We start from the raw sequence: 23061 nt of genomic DNA, 5'->3' as shown, positions 1-23061 counted from the left end.
ATGTCAGTGTATTTGGGAGAAGGATGTGTTCAGGAAAACATCTGAGAAATTTTCACCATAACTTCTCAAATCTTGATAGTACTCAAAAATTCCTTTCTCCTGAAAAAAGCATCGTTGACTTTTTTCTAGACTTCAACTTCTTTTTCTAGACACACATTATTGAAAGAGTAGAAAAATACAGAAATAATTATTAAAAGCAGTTCAAAAACCTCATCTACTTCTAGAGCTTATTCTTCTAAAATGGCCAACAAAAGCAAAGCACAATCAGAGAATACTCTGCAATATGCCTTCTACATATGTGGCTTTCATAAACCATCAGACAGCTTCTGACATAAATAAATACAAAATACTGAATAAAGCTAAATTCAGAGGATATTCAAGGCTGAAATGGGTGATTACATTTAATTGTCTATAACAAAATGAAATATTCTTTGTTGATCTGCACCGCTTTGAAAAGGAAAGTGGAAAAAATTAAAGATTCCACTTTCATAATTAATATTATTTATAAATTTACCCTTGCAAGAAAGGAAAAGTGGAAATTATGAAAGAATAAAGTGCTTACACTCTCTAAAGGATTTCTAAGAACTCATTAGAGCAACTAATCTGTAATTGGAAGAAGTTCCAGTTCTTAATGCATTTTCACCTCTGAAGTTAGGCTAGATTTACTTTTACATACCTTGATGATAAAAACAAGACTGCATAGGTATCCCCAAAATTACAGAAGTCATAATGAAAGGAACCTTGCATTTAATTTATCCTAATTTTATACTTCAAAAAGAAGAAAACTAATTCCCCTTTCCCAGTCTCATTGTTTTGTCATAAAAATAGGAATAATTTTGGGTTTTAGAGTGTCAAAAAAATGAAATAATAGACACACATATATTTGTGGTAAGCAGTATGGTGCCTGCAAATCTGTAGAAGAGCTATTAGAAAGCTTTGATAAAAAATGAGTGGAGCAAAAGCTGCAAAAGCTACAAAAGCACAGTGTGTCTTTGCAGGAAAATAATCATCAGACCCACCAGTAGTGCCTGCTCTGGAGCAATGAGTGCCTGCCTCATGCTGTGATCACAGGGCACCAACAGTGGGACAAAGACTGGAACCAAATGATGTGATATTGTTGATGCCTCCATTTGTCTGAGCAACAGGGTGTGGGTTATGGCCCTCTTCCAAGAGATCCAGTTTATAGTCTCTCCTCACTTATCTTGGGTGATGGACATGCTACCCTCCCCTGCTTTAAACACAGTCTCAGGTTAAGTGTTGCAAATGCATGTTGCAAGTACCAAAATCTACCTGCAAGTAGGTAGAGGTAAGGGGTAATAACTTCTACAGGCTACAACTAAATCTAGTGCATTCATAGATGAATTTGTCTTTGTTAGAAAAAGTAGATCAGTTCTGCTAACTTCAGCTGAGGTTTATAAAAGCTCACTGCAGCAGTAAGTTCAATGGAACCATGGAGTATGGCAGGACTTAGTCTTAAGTGATTTAACAAGATCCCACAGTTTGCACTTCTAAGAATTATGGCTGAATAATGGAGCATAAAAGGAAGGTGAAATATTTTTTTTTAAATTGAAACATATAAGTTCCTGTATTGCTATGTGGAGGTATGGTAACAGAAAATACAGACTATCCATAATATAATGACAATTAAACCAGCTGTTCTTTCATGAAAAAGTTTTATTTTTCTTCTTCAAAACTGGATGAAAACCAATTTTCTTTTTCTGACCACTATCCACAAAAAAAGCTTTTATAAATATGTGCATTAATGTACATGAGGATATGTGCTGGTGTTCCTCTCAGCTATTGCTCTGGGAATGGAGATAACATCAAACACATCATGATGTGACTACAGTAACCAATTGAAAAAGCAAAGTCAGTTACAAACAGCAAACTTGAAGTTACATTCACAAACTGCAATAAAAAATTTGGACAGTTCTGTATCATACATAAACACGGTGATCAAAGCAAAAAGCAAAAGAATGGTACTTTTGACATGGATGACAAGAGATAAAGACAGAGATGGAATCATCATATTATTCAACTAATGATATATATAAAAATAAAAACTTCAAAGCCAAAGCAATATGTTATTTGTGGCAAATGGGATACCTAGTCAGGACATGCAGTTTAGACATGGATCTGAAAAGAGCTGGCAAATTGGAATAACATTCTGTTCTGTGCTGCTTTTATTAGAAGGAGCCTTCTGTTGCTTACTTTTAAACAGACATTTAAATCACATTTAATCATAATCATACAACTAGTAGTGTTACTTATTCTGGATCACGTGTTTTAACTCATATTGCCTAAACTTCTCAAATTTTTGGTTCCTGGCTCTTGCAAAGAATGGAGAAAATTAGCTCACATACTCCCATTTGGAGCAGAAAAGCCAATGTCTTTGAGCAGAAGAAAGACTAATGGTTTCAGCTATGTCTACTTGTAAATACATAAATATGCTGACACTATAATAGAAATAATTTAAAATATCATTTCAAAATCAAAGATCTGGCTAATGTACTGAATTAGCATATTTTAAATTTCCCATAGTGTCAATTAAATTGTTATTGGATTACTACATTAAAGAAAACTAAAATATGGCTATATATTATCTGAGACAATTTATCAATTATCATCTGCTACATAGTAAGGTGATACCACATAGAAGGGCATTTCAGTCCCAAAGTTTAGCATTACACTGGCTATAGTTCCTGCTTTGGGATTTTATTTTTCTGTAAGCAGTAATGACTGTGAGCAAGTTGGCACAGCCACATAAACAAAAAGATATAAGACATGTTGTGGTCTGTACAAGTGTCTTATGTCTACTTGCTGGCTGGCCAAATTTTTAACAACCATTGTAGAAGATATTTCACATATTATTTCTGTTTTCTGATTTGTTCTCTCCATCACATGCTAATGCTTATTTGTAAGTCCTACTCAAAACTATACTTTGCTTTCAGATTCATTTTTACAATCCAGACATGGATTTCTGTTCATAAATTTAATCCTCAGAAAACCTCACCCACTCTTTACTATACTGTATTATACTTTATTATACTGTACTGAACTATACTATACTATACCTTCATTATTTTCCTACTATTAAAATACTTTAATAAAATTTATACTTCTAATGCAAGAGCTATTGGTGCAGCTTGCTGCACTGCTCTCCAGCCTTTCAGATATCATCTTAAAATGAAAATGTTCTTGAAAAATCAGCATCCAAAAATTTGTATGACTTCCAAAACTGCAACAAATTAAATATTCACAAAAAATGCACATAATCATTTTTGTCACTCTGATTCTTCCTCTAACGCCATACAGTTCATCTTTCCATGCTTCAGCAATCCTGAATATGTGCACAATCAAACCAAGGAGCCCATGGGCCATGGCTAAAGGCAGTCCTCTCACAGAAATCTATTTCTGCTTCCTAATTATGTCATCATTAGAATATAACCACTAGCATGTCTTACAGAGGGGTAACCATTCATTAATGCAGACAGATCAGACTGTGGTCTATCAAAAGTAATGAATTGGAAACATCCCCATTAGTCCTAAAGCACTTGAGACCATTCCTGTGATATCTTCTGTCGTCCACAAAGCACTGTCAGGCACCTTCCATTGTAACTGTGCAAGTGAAACAATTATCCACATAGTTTATGTTTCTGTAGTTTTCTGGGTCAGAATGAAAATCTTCAACATCCCATCAAGTGTCTATATACTGCCTAGCCTTAACTTTAACTCTCAGGTTTTGGTTTTGGGTTTCTTCAATAGCAACATGGTTTGCTATCTTCACAATAGTCAAGGGAAAATCACAAAGTGGGTAGACGGCCAGACTTTAAACGCATAAAAGGTTTCTGCTGTAAAAAGAAATTATGTACTTTCCATATACCTGATGAAACAGAAAAAATGCTAACTAAAACTATAGAAAGTAATACAGATAAAAACAGTAACGAAAAATGCGTAGTAAATACAGTGTAAATGTATACTAAAACCCCTGAATATACATGTCTTAGGAGGTTCTGGGTCCTCTGTTTCTGGGGCTCTTTAAAGGTGGACATTTATCAATATCATTCTTGACAGATATATTTAAACCTTGTTTTCGAGCAGGAAACAGATTACGCAGTATTAAAATGACTTCTGGATCTTTTTTTCATACTTCAGTGATTATTTTCTATGTTAGAGTAAGATCAGGAAGCAATGTTAAAGTTCAGCAGGCTAAAATGCTAATTGCTGTACAAGTCCTATCTTAAAAGACAAATCTTTCCTTGGAGAGTTTATGACCTCATTTCAGATAAGACACAAGGAGATGTTATAACAATCAAATGAATGGCGGATGGCAAAACAGTGACTGACAATGACTTTAGAGTTTGTTATTTTCAAAGAGCAATTTTTGCTTTCAATCACGTAAAACATGTTTAAAAAAGATTGTTTCATGAAACAGACAGCCACTGTTCTGCCAACCATGTGCCTCTGAGTGATGATTACTCTGGAAGCAGCATGTATTTGGACAAATAGACATGTTAGCTTGAGGAACATGGTGAACCAGGAGGGGACAATTTCCATTGCTGTAATATCACAATAGCCAGAAATGTGCCTGCTCTTCCCATACATCTGCACTTTGCATATCTCATTGGTCTCTCTAAGCTCCTTACCAACTCCTGAGGGCAGCTTAGATGACAAGCTCAATTTTAATGCTCTGAATAGCTCTCTGAAGGGGACTCTCCCTCTCCATAGAATCATAAAAGTGTTTAGGTTGGAAAAAAAACTTTAAGATTATTAAGTTCAACAAATGTCATAAAACCTAAGTGTTATCAAATGGATTGACTAAGAGAATGACAATAGGAATTTCAACATTTGTTAAAGTTCAACTTTTAGAATACTATTCCTTTTTATGTTACAATGAAAATCAAGTGAACTTTGCATTTTCTTAAAAAGTATAAATTTTTTACCTATTAAAGGCCTGCTCCTTTGAAAAGCTGAAAAGTTATGTAAGACTTGCCACTGTGTCTACAAAGCTTGTGAAGAAAATATTCTGCAGCAAATACTGCATAAAAGGAGCCCAGTTTCAGAAAGCTTGGTGAAAACACTTTCCACTACCTAAACATCTACATCAAAACATATCTGAGAGCAGTCTGCTTTCTTTTGCTAAGCCTTGAGTTTTGTTTTTAAAGATAAATCTAATAATTTTATCTGGTTAGAAAAACCTTTCCCACAGATGTTCCTAAATCAAGATTAGAAAGAGCCTTTTTCTTGTTTATATATTGTGATTTCCAACAATTTGGTATAACCTACCTTCAATATCTTCACTTTCTTCTTCGAAAGACACAAGTAGTGTTAACTTTCTTTTCCCAGATGATTTAACCTTTCCTGCTGAAATTATCTTTGGCTAGGAACCCACTTTATTGTGAAATCTCCACTTTTTAAAGCTCCAATTCTTTTAATCATCTTTATGGGTGCACTGGTAGAGTGGGCAATAATTCAGTTAGCCATGAAGCAAAATAGAACATTTCATCATGCTTCTAAGAACACCCACAATAAAACATTTTGATGATGTAACCCATAATATCACAACCTTTAATTTCCCAAAACAGGTTAGTCCCCTGAGATGACAGACAGTAACAAGAATTTCTTGTGACAAGATCCAAGTCTTTTCTCATGCTATCTAACAATAAGCCTTTGCATTAAATTTTTCTTAATATAAAAAGCCTGAAAACTTTCCTGAGAAACAGACTGGTTTGCATAATATGCAGATTATTTCAGTTGCTTGATCATTGTAATAAATGCCAGAGAAGATAAACAAGCACTCCTTGCAAATGAAACATTGCATACAAATTTCGTTTTTATTGGAATGACACTTGGTGACCTATTCTGGAACTTTAAATTGATGAGATTTTCCTAACTAGGCATGGTTTCTAATATTAAGTTAATGAATACAAAAAGGAAAAACTTCTACAATTCTTATTTAAAAAACACATACATACATAAGAAACCTCATTAAAAACTTGGGATGGAGAATATCACATTTAAAATGCTTGAATAGTCAGAGATTATTACAAAGCACAGAAGAGCAACATTTCATGAATAAATCAAAAGGTATTAAGATTAAACAAACATGTAAAGTTTGAAAATTAAAGGAGGTCAATTAATGAAAGCAACAAATTAATTCAATTTTCATTCAAGCACTTGACATTAAACTTGCTGCTGTAAAAAATAAACTCAATTTCAAGGTGTTTGATGCAAAAAAGCATGTTGCAAGGAGGTCAGAATTTTTGTCTCAAAGCTTCAATTTCCTGATTGTTGAGGTAAGAGAAGCTACACGTTTGTCCTGAGTACTATAACTATGTTGGATTAAAGTCATATTATATTCAAATCACACCCCATCTCAAATCAAAGAAATCAAGTTGAACATTGAGCACAACAGAGAAATTACATGTTCATCTGCAACTGGACAAGCTGCAATATATGACACGTAGTATATTCTCTTTAGACATCAGTGTGGGTACTACACTTTATTTGAACTGAATGAGGGTGTACTTCTGATGAATGATATAAAGAAAGATCTGAAAGCATATCAGCCCTAGGAAACAAGAGAAGGATGTTTATATGCATTTACCTGTTCCACTGTACTGAGACAAAAATCCCGAGTCACATATATAAAATGGTTGGATGTGCACTTCATTAGTAAGGTCCCTATGAAAATTTTTTAATGTTTTCCACTGCCACTGAAGAATTATATCATACAAGACTAAGAAATACAGCTCCTCACAGTAAATGTGATTTTTCCTGCACATGTAATTCTCCAGAACAAAAAGACAATAGATTTTGGTGTCTATGTAACAAACCCTAATAATCACACAATCACAGAACTGGCAAGTATTTCTTTAAGTGCTTGTCCATACAAATGTCCTTATGGACAATTCACATTTAAATCTTATCTAACTATGTGTCTAAAGGAATATAGGAATAATCTCTTTTTTTTTTTTTTAATTTCTGACTTTATAAGCCAATATTTCATCATGGAATGGAATTTATGTAGGAAGAAACTAACAGAGTACAAGGTAAGGAGAAAAGCCTTATTAATTTCATGAACAAAAAATTTAATAAGTGGCTGAGCCTTTGGGTAGGATTGTGTTTCTTGGTGAAGCCTACCCTGCTCACAGCACCCTGGGAGGTAGAAAGTGAAAATGCTCCTGCACTCTGGCAGCACTGGAGCACACACATCCAGATGTCTGAGCTTTTAACTTGGTGCATACTAATGAAAAGTCACGCACAGTTAGTTCCAGTTAAATAATATATTCTTCCAATATATATTGGGTTTTATCCTATTCCTTAGAGTTTATCTAAAACAATAGACTGTGTTTTTTTCAAAATATGAACTCAGTATCCAAAGGTATCTTCTGCATAGGACATTTGTAATGCCTATTTTACTGATAGGTTAGCTTTTGAAAGGAGACAGCACATACTGAATCTGCAGTAGCAAAAACCTTAGTCAGTCTTCTGTCTTTTGCTCACAACACTGTACCCTGGCCTTTCAGAATCCTTTTCCACAGTGTAAGAATTAAACTTTTCTGGTATAGATATTTCAAAGATTTTCAAAACACATGTTTTTGAAGAAATACAGTCTTTTATGAAGTGGATTGTCATATTGCATCAGGCATTTAATAATTCTTATTAAAAATCCTTGCTTGAGGCCTTGGAACTGAAGATCCAATTTGTTCTACTCCTAGATATACAATATTTGAGCTTTTGTGTCAGAAGGAGTGGAAAAATTAGTTACCTATTTATTTCATGGCTTGCTGAAAATCGCCAGACCTAAGAACTCTTGAGATCTTGAGACTCTCTCAATTACCATTACTGATCAAGCTTACCAATGTTTTCTTAAGTCAAATATGCACATATTTTAAATTGCTTTCTCATTTTAATCAAGATTACTTCCTATTTATATTGGAGGCTTAATTCATAGAGCTTATTTTTGTATTCATTCTGTGTTGTATGGTTGAATTTTACATTTTGAGTAAAAGAAATTATGCATTTTTATTTGCATGAGATGCTACAGCTGTACAGTATTTCTGTGCTCCTCCTTGGTGTTTGAGAGAGTATCAAATGCAGCAGATACCGTTCAGCATCACGGAAGAGAAGCAGAACTTAGAGGCATAACAAAGTCCTCTCTGGGATTGTGAGTTGGGTAGCTTGAAATGCTAACATGCCATCTGTGTTTCAGCGAGGGTTAGCCACTGTTTAAATGATTGTGATTAACAGTCAGAGCTTTATACACTAACAAGCCAAGTTTGATTGTAATTCTTTGGAGAGTAATCATCGCTCTACCCTGCAATTATACACAATGAGTGTTGAATTAGAAGCAAAGGAAAAGAACATGAAATAACTTTCAGACTTGGAAAAGCAGGCTATTGAACACAAATCAGAGGTGAAATGATTGGTAAGAACTGTGATTCAGTTTAATATTGGTGGTATAAAATAAAAAGATCTAAAGAAATGTCAATTTCAAGAGTTACTGGGAAAAAATAAGGAACATGTCAAGAACATAACTAACATCGAGTGGGCAGAAAAGCATCATATAAAGGAAAAAAAAAACAAAGCTCATGAACACTGGATTTTGCATCAGTAGAAAACTGAACTGTAGAAAAATTTTGATTTTCCTTCATGCTTATTTTTTTTGCTGACAGTTAGGTGCTGAATCAACACTTTCACTTGTGCCCACTCACAAGAGGTGTGCTCTTGCCTTTACTTTTAACTTGACCTGAAACTGTAGAAAAAGCAAGGTTTACAAACTACATAAAGTTCCATTAAGATCTTTGACTCAAGTTTAATTTTGTTGAGAAAGGAGGAAGACTACTAATATCTAAGAGCAGGCTTACAGCAGGAAACGAGTCTTATTTACAATGAAGGCACAAGGGGATGTTTTAAAAAGTGAGAGGTAAAAAAAAGATTAATTATTAAATTAACACATGACTCATCTGTTTAGCATGTTTAAGAAACAGATGTTAGTATCTAAAAATTGTTAATAATTTCTATTCCTTTGTGACAAGCATTAGCTCATGTTACACCATACAGAAACTAAAAACCATACATGTAACTCCTGGAGGTGATATGGAATCATTAAAGGATTAATAAAATATGTTTATCAATTCCCTTCCAAACTCTGAAAGCAAACAGTCAAACTTGTGTTTGAAGGATTTAGGGAAGGAGTGGAACATTTAGCTTAGGAGAGTGAAAATGTTCCTCCAAAGTGATCTCTTGTTCTCAGTCACAAAGTAGGACTATCGGGCATTTGACAATGATTCCACCTTGAGCCTTACAGCTCCCTTTTCTACCCTTTCCTACTCTGTATCTTGCACCCACTCTGGTTCTCACCCTCATCTTTTGATTCTATATTTTGTTGCCTCAGGGACAGACTTTGCTGCCACTGGACTGAGAAAGAAAAGACCGAATATGCAGCAAGACAGAAAAGAACGGTGCGAGACACGGAGTCTGGTTTGCTACACCCACTGTTGGCAGAGGAGGTGGGACAGGGGAGAATCTCCCTCCCAGATTTGCAACCTCCTCCATATTTCCTGCCTCTGAGAGAGAGAAGCTGCCTCTGATGGCTCTGCTTCAGGCAATCCAGACAGCTTGGCCAGAGTGGCTGCTTTTTGCAGAGTGCTACTCAAAACAACTCCCTGTTCCTCATAGGTCTGGAGCATCCCACACCTTCACTCCTTCCAGCACCGCACAGATCCTGTCCCTCCCCCAGCTCTTCTGCGTTCACACCATTGTGACTAGCTCTCCTCTTCAGTGCACCTACAGTTTTGCTCTTTCTTGTCGTACAGGAGGGTTAAAGAACTTGCCATTTATAGGCCACATCTGCTATCTAGCCCCCTTCTCCAGCAACAAAACCAGCTTTTGCCTAGGTCCCAAATCATCTATAATCTTCCCCTTGCCTGATTAGCTTCTATTTTGCCAATTTGATGCTTTTCTTGAGGACCCACTCCATCACTCCCTGCCTAAAAGCCTGTGGAAAAAAAAATACTTCTCCATTTATTTTTAAATTTCTTTTTTTCCCCACTTTGTTTTCTCTTGCTAGCTCAACACTCTCCTTTTCACACTGCTCACCTGAAAATAGACATTTAGGTGTTTATTCTAATTGCAAAAAATATTGACTCTAAAAGAGTAGAGTTTCCCAGAACCACTGCATATATACACACACATCAAAAGGAAAAAATATTCCAGAGTCATCTGAGATAACTATATCAGATCATCATGTGTCCCTTATCTTGGCATAACTACCTATCCAGTTCTGCTGATATTTATCTCCAGGAGTAGGACAGAGATTTTGCAACACTCATGTCTTAAGGGTGCATAGTATTAACTAGAATTTAAATGTGGCATCCGTAATGAAGGCTGATTTTGAAATGCAAAGCAAAAGAAATCAACTAATTTTACATATCTGTCAGCTAACAATTTTTTCAAAGTCCAAATCTTTGCTCAGTTGCTAAGTCTGATTTTTTTATAGAATGAACACATTGGAACTAAGGTTATCTTTATCTCATTGCATCCATTGGTATGAATATGAGATTTTTCTTACTATATGGAGGATATTTGCTTTTTCATGGCCTTTTTCACAATCTCTCTGGTAGCTGACATGATAGTATCTCAGCATCTCTGATCTCTATAGAGGGTCTGAGGTGTCTGAGATGTATTGTTCATCTTCAGCAGGCTTTACTATGCATTCTTTTTCTTTTTTTTTTTCTGTTTATCATTATTCTCTGCAATAACCATATGGGATACTCCAGAACTACCAGCACACTTCAAAATTTAACAGTAAAAGCACATAAAAAAATAGGAAGCTTATCTAGTCTTTCTTAAACAGGGATGAATTTTTTTTTTTTAAATGTTTTCCCTACTAATGCTCACATTTATTACATAGCCACAGCAGTTCTAATTCTGAACTATGGACTAGGCTCCCATCAATTTCTGCACATTTGGCAGAAGATCCAGGGAGCACTGCTGAGTCATGAAACATTTCTCAGTACCCTAGACAGTCCTGTCAGGGAGCTTATGTCAGAGAGGTATTACCCTTGTCACTAGACTGGACATAGAAATGTCTTCCAAAGTGGCCAGATGTTGATGCACACACTCAAAAAAATGCCTGGATAAGAATAAAAAATTAATAGAAGATAACTCAGATTTTCCCAGCAGACAGGAAAACTGAAGAAAAATGGCTTTCTTTGAGCATAAGAATAATAGTGATCCCATGGTGTTCCAGTTAATTCACTTGATTTACTTAGAGAAATCACATAGAAGCTGCCAAGTGGAGAGAACCGTGAACTTGTTGCAAAGGAAAAGTATTTTGCCTGTTAACATCCTGATGTCCCTTGAGTACAGCTGTATAGTGGAGCTTCACTGGGGTAACCAGACCAGGTGGGCAGACACAGACATTCCATCCTATTTCCATAAAAACATGAGAAAGATTTTAGTTTTGGAGGTTATGAGGTTTTTAGAGCTGCTATGCTAAAATATTAGCCTTTTGCAAAGGTGTTTTCCAAAGTAAAAAAGCTTTCCTGAATTACTGCAGTTGAAAACTATAACTAATGAAGTTTTATATATTTAAATTTCCATTCTAAGATACTTGGGTTTGTTTGGTAAATACAACAGAAAATATAGATTCATCAGTTCAAAGTAGAAATATATAAATGTATCAATAAACTGGGAAATTATTTGAAAAAAAAATAACAATTGGTGTTAAAAGCTTTACTTTCAAACAGAGTTTTTCATAATCTATTTAGACTAAAGACAATCCATGTTCATTTTCCAATTAAGGATACAGAGTTTAGTGCACTGCACATAATTTTTCTTTAATTCATTCAGAACAATGCCTACACATGCAGTCAGCAGAGTAAATTCTTTTTCTAGTGTAGGAAAGGGAGAAAACATTACAGATATGTATCTCTGAGATATAAAACAATTCATCAGAAGGTGTATAAGATATTTAGAAAATCTTGCCATTTTGGCTGTATAAACTGAAAGAGGTAGTTTGTCTCTGATAAAGTCCAAAATATTTTAGATTTAGTGTCCAAATAATTGTATCCAAAAGAAATAAGAAGGGCAAATTCTGCCTGGAGTTCTGCATTAAGACAAAACCACAGAGTTAGAGGAGCTATGACTTAAAGCTCTCTTATGGGGAGAGGTGATGTAGGTTAAGAACTCTCAAATACCAGCTATAACTCTACTAGAAATAATCAATTGACATTTTATTCCATGTATTTATTTTTGTACTGTGTTTATCTTAAAGCCATCAGTTAGATCCCAAACAGGCTTAAGTTTACATTGTAAACATCCCATTGTTATTGGCTTAGAAAAAGGCAGTTGAAGTGCAGTAATCAATATCTGAAATAGACCCTTGCTACAAATAATATTGTGTCTATACTTTTCAGATGTTTGTATCAATATTTTGAGATTAATAAAAGTGTGTAGATTTTTTTCACAAAGAAAGCTGTATTCATGTCTTTGCTCTGGGGATATATTTGCAGAAATTGAACTCTGCTCTTTTATGAGCTTCAGAAATAAAATATGCATAAAATTTAATGCACCTACACAGGCAAAATTCTACATTCTTGCACAGAGACATTTGATAAGTGACTCCATTTTCTGCATGTTACCTTTGAAGAGGACAGCATTTTCTTTTATTGTGTGAATGAAAGAAGAAAGCATGTAAAATTTTTCCCAGCCAGATTCTACCATTGTACTTTGCATCATTAATTGGATGCTAGTGGAAAGAAGTAGCCATTCAAACTCCTTGCCTGAAGACATCAGAAAGATATTACCATTTAAAATCTAATTATGATCTCAGAACAATCCTCAGTCCTGTTTCAGAACCTCATGCCAATGGAAATTGGATGGGAGAAACAGTGATCATCAATCAGATAAGATGAAAAAAAAATCTCCTTTCAAAGGAGTCTTCAGACATTAAATAATTTGTTGATTAAATAGAAAGTATCTAGCAAAAATCTCCTAACATATTTCACAATGGAAATCCACTAGACTTGCAGCTGGCAGCAGAAAATGCCCAGTTTTGACTTGCTTATCTTTGTACAACAAGTTCAAGTGAAGGAATTGCTGGTACCCATAGTTCAGTATGTTAGCTTCTGTAGGGATCAGTAAACCACAGAGAAAGAACCATTTAATGTATCACATACATTTTAAGTAGTTCCACATAGGGTCATTAAATCCCCCCAAAATGACAGAATGGGCACTGTGAGTATAGTATAAAGAGAAAATCAAAGCTAAGCTGGAACAGACCTTGCTTTGGGGAATCACCACATTTAGAGTTGCAGCCACTGACACTGTCAAGGCGAGCATCCAGGGCATAGGATCCCACCCAGCAGAGACACAGCCACAGCCATGCTGTGGAACCTGCACCCCAAATGCTCCCAGTCCTCGAGAGCAGAACTCACATCACTGCAGCTGGGAGCTCACCCTCCCCTCGGGCGTTACAGGACAGGAATGAATATTAAAGGCAGTGTAAACTCTCTAGCTTTTGTCTAGGTTTTCTCCATGTGACTGGCAACCAGATTAGATAATCTTTAATTTCTGGTTTAAGTTTCTGTATGTTAGTGTTTGCTTACAGAACCTTTGCAATGAAGTAAAATAAATTGTGTGTCCTCTTCGCTTTTTCTGTCTTTTTTTCTTTAAATTACTTTCTCTTCCTTTCCAGCTCTCTCCTTTTGCTTCCATTGCTGACGCAGATGAGGAGGGAACAAACAGTTCTAATTCCCAAAATCAAATGTCAGACCAAAATGTGCTTCCAGATGAATTCACCCTAATTCTTAGTAATTGAAAATAATTCCAGTTTAGTTAAATTCCAAACAGTTTCTTCGTTTTTACAATGCATTAAACAAAATGTCACTGCACACTAGTATCCCTCTCTCTCTCTCACACACACACATACAGACACACATGAATATCACTGGCTATAAACTGTATACAATAGAGATGCAATAAATATAAATATAGATTATTTTTCAATTATACCTTTTATTTTTCTAAAAGACTGGTCTGCTGACAGACTGACTTGCTAAGATATTTTATTTGAAATCATAAATAATTTCTATCCACTGATCTAAATTAAATCAATATTGTAGAGATAGTGCTACAAGTAAATGTATAATGAGAAATAGTGCAAGTTGAACAAAAGCAAGTTTGAAATATCCATTATATAAGGGAATCATAATTCTATTTTACATTCTAAGAGTAATTGACATTGTAATACAAATGTCCTTAAGAGTTGTGGCTAGAAAATAGATCTTTGGAACAATGATAAACCATCTTTGTTACCACTCAGAGATGACATGATATGCAGGAAGTGTATTCTGTTATGGATGTAACAATAATAAATTAATTTCACCTTTTTATTTTCATTCCTTTCACAAGACTCTGAAACACACAAAACCAGACCTGTCTGATTCCCAAGAAGATCTGAGATGACATGAAAAGCTAGATTATACCAATACCCACTAGTGAATCTAAAAATGCCTCAATAGTCCAGACCTCAAAAAATTTCTATATTGTCAGCTCTTTCCAACTCTTTTCAGCATACTTTGGAACAAAGATACTGCAAATGCAAACAGTCCTTTGAGATCATGAAGAGAGAAGTTTAGATGAACAAAGAGAACACATATATTAATTTAATTTTTGAAGAGATGTATGTGGGCATGTTAGATTGACCCCTGGGGCTGAAGCCTCCTTGTTCTGCAGGTTACACAGAACACTGACTTTTTTTCTTACATCTGTCTTTTAACCTTCTCTCTGGCATCATCAGGCCCTGATCCTTCAGCCGAATTGGTTTCCCCAACTCCTGATTAGGCACAGGGATGAGGAGGACAGAGGAGGAGCACAGGACAGCCCCGGTGCCGGTGGGCGCTCAGCACACGGGGGAGGCAGCACAAGGCTCCGGGCTGCAATCCTTTCACAGCAGCTCCTCGGGGCTTGGTTATTATCCACAAAGCAGCAGCAAGCCAAGCACAAAACACATGGCAATGGTGCCCAGAGGCTCTCCAAGGTCCAGTCGTGCAGAACAGAAGGTCACACTTTCCCCTTGGATTGCAGTCTTGTTTTTCCCTCTTGCTCCAGCAGCTGTATGGGCATCCAGGATGGCTTAAATGCCTTAGTGGCTGTATTTACTTCTCACTACAATGTTTGCATCTAAACTAAACAGACAAAAATTGAAATTCAGTGGAATTTTTGATTGTAGGAAAAAACCTAAGCCCCAAATGTTCATGGCAAACATCCTAACAGCCAAAAAATTAGGACTTTTTTTTTCCTATAGCTAAAAGAAAATAGAATATAAATACAAAGGGTTTTCCCAAAACAATAACCAAAATTATTTTCAATCTAAGTATTCTGTATGTCGGCTGATTTATTAGGGTATTTTTCTCAACCCCCAGCAATATTTATCTGATTGGACCACTGCCAAAAAATGAAACAATTTGGAATTCAGAGCTGAGAACCACCTGTTTTTCTATCTGTTACTATGCAAACTTCTACTATGAGAGCTGCATAAGAAATAAAAACAAATTTTAAAGCCTGTCAGCCTCACAGTACTTTTTTTTCCCCTTCTAATTTTCATTTTTCTTTAAAAGCAGTAACAAATTGAGGACCACCCTTTGGATCTGGCCCAGAGTCAAATGAGTTAGAAAACAGGATCTAAAACTGATATACGAGTTTTGATACAAACCTGCAGTAAAAAAATCCCATCCTGCATTCTAAAAACATTCTCTCTTTGGCTTAAAAGGCTATTGCTCATATTAGCTGAGAAAGAGTCTTGAGAAAGTTTTTTAATTTATGACTTCCCTAGAGTAATGTATTTGTAACAAATTACAAAACAACCAATTTTGGTGCTGCAGTGCCCCTATGGTACCCCATCAGAAGGCATAGGGAGCACACAGGGAAGTGAATGCTTAGCTGAAGAGACAGAGTAGGTGGTGCTTATTTCTACACCAGCCTAGCTGTGATCCCGAATTCACACGAATCTGGCACCATGAGGCAAGCCCACGCTGAGGGGTGTATGTAAGGCAAGTGTAACAGTGAAGAAATTGTCAAACATGCATCCAGATTACAGACAAGCCTCAAGGGCAGCATACTAAATCATACAATCAGGTAACTTGTAGGCTGTGGAAATATCTTGCAGAGTAATAATTGTTTCTTGCAACTATACAAGTACAAGTAAATCAAAGACTTTTTATTAGCCCAGTTACAGTGACTTTTAATCTAATTATTACAGTTTATTCCTCATAACGACAGAACTGAAGCTGATATGTACAGTTACCCATTTCTCTGGTGTTTAACTCTCACTTTCTGTGTGTTGCTTTGGTGACTCATCATCTCCTAAATCACTTTATGACTCAGTGTGGTGATTGTCTGTGAAGTTTTGCCTTTGGTGCATGTCCAGAACTGCCCCTGCCTGTGTAGCTAAGTCATTCACCTCCAGCAGATGAGGAGCAGAGCTATCAAATCAGCTGGAGGACCAGTCGGACCAACACTAACAGTCTAAAATCCAGATTAGAGTTTTTAATTAATTACGTTACAGCACTGCTGAAATGAAGCTTAACCACCTGACTATATAGCCACCCTTACAGTGCAGGAAGTATCCAAGTTCATTAGTCATTGTAAGGATTATTCAAATATTAAATACTAGGAATGTTTATTAGCTGATATAGCAGCAAACACTTTACCATCATAATGAGTTACCAAGTGCATAGACATGACTGAAAATGAAGGTTGTGGTCCTAGAAATCAAGGTTCACTATTCTCTCTGTTTTTCTTTTCTGGAAAAATAATTTTTATTATGGATTGTTATTTGAGTCAACAATGTCCTAAACTATGAGTCAGAAATACGGAAGAATTTTTTAATGTTTTGGCATTTTACTACTTTAGATTTGCTCTGCACCACTTTACTTTTATGGCTGCTCTAAATTTCATTGCTCCTCAAAGGTACTACAATACTGGGAAGGAGTATCCATATAGATTCATGGACTCATACAATGCTTTAGATTGGAAGGAATCTTGAAATGTCACCTAGTCCAACCACCCCAGCCACACACTGGGTCATCTACCATTATATCAGATTTCTCAAAGCCCCATCCAACCTAGTCTTGAACAATTCCAGTCATATGGCATTTACGACTTCTGTGGACATCCTGTTCCACTGTCTCACCACACAGAGAATGAAAAATGTCTTCCATATGTTCAATATAATCCATATTATTGTTTCCAGGCTGCTTTTGCCCACAACATCCTCAGAACTGGCCCTAGTTGCTTCATCTTCTCTATCTATATTGCAGAAACTAAGCAGTGGATGTAGTCTTGCAGCTACCTATTTGTGTGCTTTTATCTGGTAATGTGGTATATAGCAAGGAAAATTCTGATTGGAATCCTGGTGTATACATTTATTCTCATGCAATATTCATGTCTAGCAGCAAAGAGCTAAGAGAACAAACAGTAGGATAGGCTGTTTTAGTGGAAGTGGAAACTCTGCCACGTAGAAAAAACTTAAAGCATTGCTCTAAACAAAGTTGGAAAGGTCAGGCTAATGCTGAGACAGCTTGCCTTGCAGGGAACAACCCCTTCTTTGTATAACTGGTAATGGAGAAGAGTGGCTACCTTCAGTCTGCAGGAAACCACTTATCAAATAGGTCAAAGAATACATATTTCAGAAGTTAGTCCATTGTCTATAATGGGAGCAGTTTCGCTTTATAATAAACAGGAGCTTGATGTTCACAGAAGTGCTGTCAGAATTGCCCTTTAGAACATTGATCCAGTGCTGATAAACATCAGAAAAAAGACAGAAAGCTTGCTTCAAGTACAGGCCATGGATATTGTGTCATTGAATTGTAGTGAAAACAAAATAACAGGAATAAAACAAGTTTGATGAACTCATATTGCCAAATATTTTTTCTCAGTAATACAGCACCTGCAAACAATATGCATTGCTGCTCATAAGGAAAAACTCATTTTGATAATCTAAATATTTGCCTGCTAGTCCCAACCGATTTGTCAGTAACAGTGCTAATGTGCTAGGAATGGTAATGCAATGATTTTGAACACAGTTTTATGCTTCCTTTGATATTGCAAGTGTTTCAGTTGCTGTCCCTGAACAAGAAAATCACCTAATTACTTCTACAAAAAGACTTGTCATAATCTAATCTAATAATAATAATCTAATGTTTAGTATGGATCTCTTCTTTCTTTAGAATGTGAACCCTGAAAAGTTAAACTCAATATGAAACAGCCAACAAATACACAGATTTTCAATAAAACTGGTCTTGTGCTGATAAAAGCATAGCCTGCTAGTGGTTCTCTTCGGTAGATAAATGTGAATGTGAAAGCTGAACAGTGCAACTTTCCTAGAGTTTTTAATTTATATCGGTTACATCAAGTTCTCCATTCAAATTATTTGGCTTCTTATATGAAATCAACAAACATGTACTGCCCAATTTCTCAGTACCCATTTTAAGTTGCTTCTCTACTTTCTCCTTCCAAGCTATTCACCTCCCACAAACTACTGAGCCTCAGGACAACAAAATGTGATACAGCAAGTGAACTTTCCTGTTATGAATAAAATTATTCACATAATAATATTCACATTCACAGATAAAAATCCAGACAATAAAGAGCTTGAGATAAGGTTAATTTCTTTATAACACCAAATTTTGCCTATGATTCAGCAGTTAGCAATAAGATAAAACCAGACACGAACCAGCACAGCTTCATGGAATATATGGGATATGGTAAAGCAGGAGTGAGAAATCCAAACTGAAAGGGAACAAGAATCCCAAAATATCAAAGATTACATTGTGTTCACAAAAATATGAAAAAATTATCAACAAATCCTGCACAGGAAGATATTTTTGCCAGCTTTATCTCATGTTTGAAGAATAACTGGTTAGAGCTATACTAAAATTAGTTTGCTAAGGCTCCCATTCATACCTTGAAGGCGAGGGAAACTGCAAAGCTCTCATTCCTCCAGCTTAGCTCCTTCATTCCTTCCTTCCCTCCTTGGTTCAAACCTCAGTAGTACTCAGATATTCGTCTTCCATTGGCAGTCTAAATTACCACGAGGCAGTTTTATTAGAAAATCAACACAGCTCACAAATTGCCAAACATATATCTCTGAATACCTTTTAGAATTAGCTTTTATGCTTGAGTGAACTAAGTAGTAGTTGATTTTTTGAGAAATATAAACATTCATGAAAACTGATGATTCTTTAAAATCCCACAAACCAATAAAATACACCAGCACTCTAAATGCCACCAGTTGCAGTCTGCACCTTCCTTGTGTAGAAGAATCAATGCCTGTAAGCAGAATAATCAGAGAGAGCAGAAATATCTGTGTAATTACAAAAAAATAAAAGCAAAATGCAAAAAATAAATTTATTTCATCCCAAGGGTCTAATCCTAGCAAGAGTCATACACAGTTTTATTTTATTCTGAATAGAGACAACGAATAACTTTACTATAGCAAATATTCCCAGTCAAGTGTTTCAAGGATTAATTCCCAAATTTATAAAAACACCATGTTAAAAGCTCAGGTAGAGTTGTTCTCTACATTTATATAATTTACATTTGAATACAATTACATAAAAATAAGCAATTTACCATTAAAGCTATGCTGGGAAATTGAAATAATTGCTAGGGTTTTTTTTCCTCCATCAGTTATCGAAAAAAGCAATTTGAAATTGAGTAAAAAGGGAGATATAATCTGAACTGTAGGTGTTGTGAAAACTGTTCAGTGAAAATTAAAATACTAGTTTGTGCTGCAGCCATAAATTACTAAACTAATTATCTAGTAGCAGGCATAACCGAATCATTCAAAGGGGTAATTAGCAATCAGACATAATGAGTACTGCTACTATTTCTTGTCATACTGTATTTAGCTTCTGTGCAGCCTGGAGGAACTGAATTATTTCCTACCCTTCTCGGAGGGCATTACTGTTATATTGAGTGCATCAGCCCATATTATTACTCCCAGTAGTTTAATTCTTCACTGGACTGCACAATTCTGGTTTCTCCTGTCAAAGTTTTGCCTGATCTTCTGGATCCTTTTAAGAGGGTATCATCTTCACAGTTCCTTCCTTGGCCTTAGTATACAAGTAAACTATAATGTAATCAAATTACATGGGTCTTCTATAATCTTTATTGTATTGTTGCCTGTGAACATATGCTGCATCCTATAGATCATGTTTTCTATAGTTTTTTAGACTTTAGACACAGTGCACATGGAGTTTTTAATAAAAACGACATAGTCAGAGGCTGTTGAGGGAAGTTAGACTGATAATGACTTTTAAGATAACAAGGTGCAAACCCACATTCTCTGTTGACCTAATGTACATTGGGAGAATCCCTCCCCCCTTTTATATTTTTTCTAGTGAGTTCAACCCCCACATTTCACATCAAGGAACAAAAACTTAACAAAAAGGTGTTGCTTTTATCTGGGAAAAATATAGCACAGAGAATTAATATTCCTCGCTTAATACATTCCGTTTTGGGTCTGTTTTAACTTTGTCTTTGAACGTGAAAGTTTATTTTCAGCCAGAGAATCACAGAACTATAGAATATGCTGAGCTGGAGGGGACCCATCAGGATCACCAAATCCAAATCCTGGCTCTGCACAGGAAACCCCAAGAATCCCACCAGGCCTGAGAGTGTTGTCTAAACACTTCTTAAACTGCCAGGTTTATGCTGTGACCTCTTCCCTGAGCCTGTTCCAGTGCTCAACAACTCTTCTGGCTGAAAAGCTTTCTGCCTCCTAGTATCCAACTTAAACCTCTCCTGATTCAGCTTCGTGCCAGTTCCCTGAGCCCTGTCACTGGCCAAGAGAGTGAAGAGACATGCACTTTCTCCTCCACTTCCCCTTGTGAGGATGTTAAAGACCACAATGAGGTCTCCCCTCAATCTTTTCTGTTAGCTGAACAAACCAAGTGATCTCACGTCTTGTCACAAGCTTCACATTACTGTTGGCCTCTAAATTTGCTCAGTTTTTATACACACATATATGCAAGAATAAATCACAGAATATATCAGTAGGACATCTCTTTATGAAAGTCACATTCTGCCAATGTCCTTGCCTTTTTGTAGCACAAATCAAGGACCATCTGGGGGTGATGATCACTTATGAAAACCAGTGGAAGCAGAATTCTGTAGTGAAGGAAGTGTAACTCTGATATGCAAATTCCAGAGCTTCAAGGATTATAATTTTACATATTATGTCAATATTATATATAATGCTAAATAATATTAATAAATAATAAGTAATTAATTATCAAATATAATGTTTTCTGTCATCATCTGAAGCTAATTTAATGAAGTCCTGCAACAATTATCAAGGATTCTACCTGGTTTTAAAGTTTTAATGGAGTAACCAAGTTCTTACTTGTAGGGATCTGATCTAATACCAAGCAGCCAAGGTTGAATTCCTTGCTATGAGTTGAAAAGATGGCAACAATGCAGAAATAATTGGAACTATTTTCCAGAAGATATTTCCACACTAAACAAATTTAGTTTAACTCCACTAAATATTGTATATTTCATACATCAGAGAGAGTATACCTCGCTTCCTTACACAACATTATTTTTTGTTTTGAAACTTGTTTGCTGCTGTGGTGGAAGGAAGTGGAGAATTGCAAGGCAGAGTTATTTACCAGCCTGACTGTAGATGGGTTTTTTATAACATCAGATATTGCTTGCTTAATTTTGTGTTTCTACAAAGGCCAGTATTTGGCACATAATCATTTTGTCCACATTCACACAGATTAAGAAAATTTAGTGCCAAATTAGCATTCCTGGCAGAGCAAACTCTAGAGCTGCTCCATTTAAAAAAGACCAGAGATGTTATGAGTTGCATCTACTTTTTAATCAGCATTCATGTGGCAGTAGTTCTCTGTTCTGAATAAAGTGTTTAATTGAACCAAATCTTAGTTTATTCCATTAGTTTCCAAAGTATGTTACTTTGATTTACCAAGAATCCCATCCTTGAGAAACTGCTCAGCCTGAAACATCTACATATGCATATTAGCTGGTAAGCTGAAAAGAGTTTTTTGTATTTTATTATTGGTCAAGAACTCCTGCAGATGCATTTTGCTCCCACTAAAGTCATCAGAAGCTTTGACAGCAGCTTCCTTGCACTGCAACTATGGGTTACATGGCATTCGACTGTAGATTTACATTGGTTTTTGCATTTAAACAGCATCTAAGATGCTAAGATACCCCAGTCTTAAAACATTGATTGAGACTATGAAGATGCACAGATAGAGTTCAAAATAAACCAGATTATTAGTTGTACTTATGAAACAAATACATTGCATTTCAGAAAACCCATAGTTTTAACTAGATTGTTATTAGTCATGAAAAAAAGGAACTTTGAATTCACATAATTCTCCTTCAATCAACTAAAAAAATGAATTTTAGCAGGTTACTGAAATTTCTCTTTAGCAAGATATTGCAATAAATAAACCAGCTTTAGAATTGTAAACTAATAAAATTTGATTTGTAATAATTATGAGTTCCAAATTGCCATGCACATCTTCAAGGAACATTATGAATACAACCTCACTTGCATATATTTGTTGCATTTCCCATGCGCCCACATTTTGCTTGCTGTGTAAAAAATGCAGCAATAAGGTAGAATTAGTAAATGATTAGATTAAGGCTGATGCCCAGAAAGAAGGTTTTATTTGCGATTACACCTCACTAGTTCTCCCCATGGGACAGTTTTTGGAAGATGTGCAGCCATAAAAGTCAAGCCTTTATCCTCACCACAATTTCCTTTATATCTTTCCTCTATGGAATAATTTGACATTCTTATTTGAAGCCAAAAAGTCACTATAAAAACTAATATTCTTCCAAGAAATGTGAAGCTCTCTGTTTCCTATTTTATTCATCTGCTCACTTCAGCCTGCCTTCTCTTTTTGTTATCAAAAGAGGAATTAGAGAATTTTTATTCAAAATACACATCACACAGATGGGTTAAAGCTTTTCCACTTTGATCTTATAAAAACCTCTGCAACTTCTTGATCA

General features: G+C 35.7%; 1 protein-coding gene across 7 annotated transcripts in view; it reads right to left on the bottom strand.

Moving 5' to 3' along the window:
• RALYL (RALY RNA binding protein like) overlaps window positions 1-23061 on the bottom strand; it is a 365612-nt gene that overhangs the window by 206203 nt on the left and 136348 nt on the right. The gene's annotated exons all lie outside the window — the stretch shown is intronic.

The sequence above is a fragment of the Sturnus vulgaris genome, chromosome 1 (assembly GCF_052056855.1).
Source record: "Sturnus vulgaris isolate bStuVul1 chromosome 1, bStuVul1.hap1, whole genome shotgun sequence".
NCBI lineage: Eukaryota > Metazoa > Chordata > Aves > Passeriformes > Sturnidae > Sturnus > Sturnus vulgaris.
The sequence above is the reverse complement of the archived record's forward strand: the minus strand, read 5'-3'. Positions and strand labels throughout refer to the sequence as shown.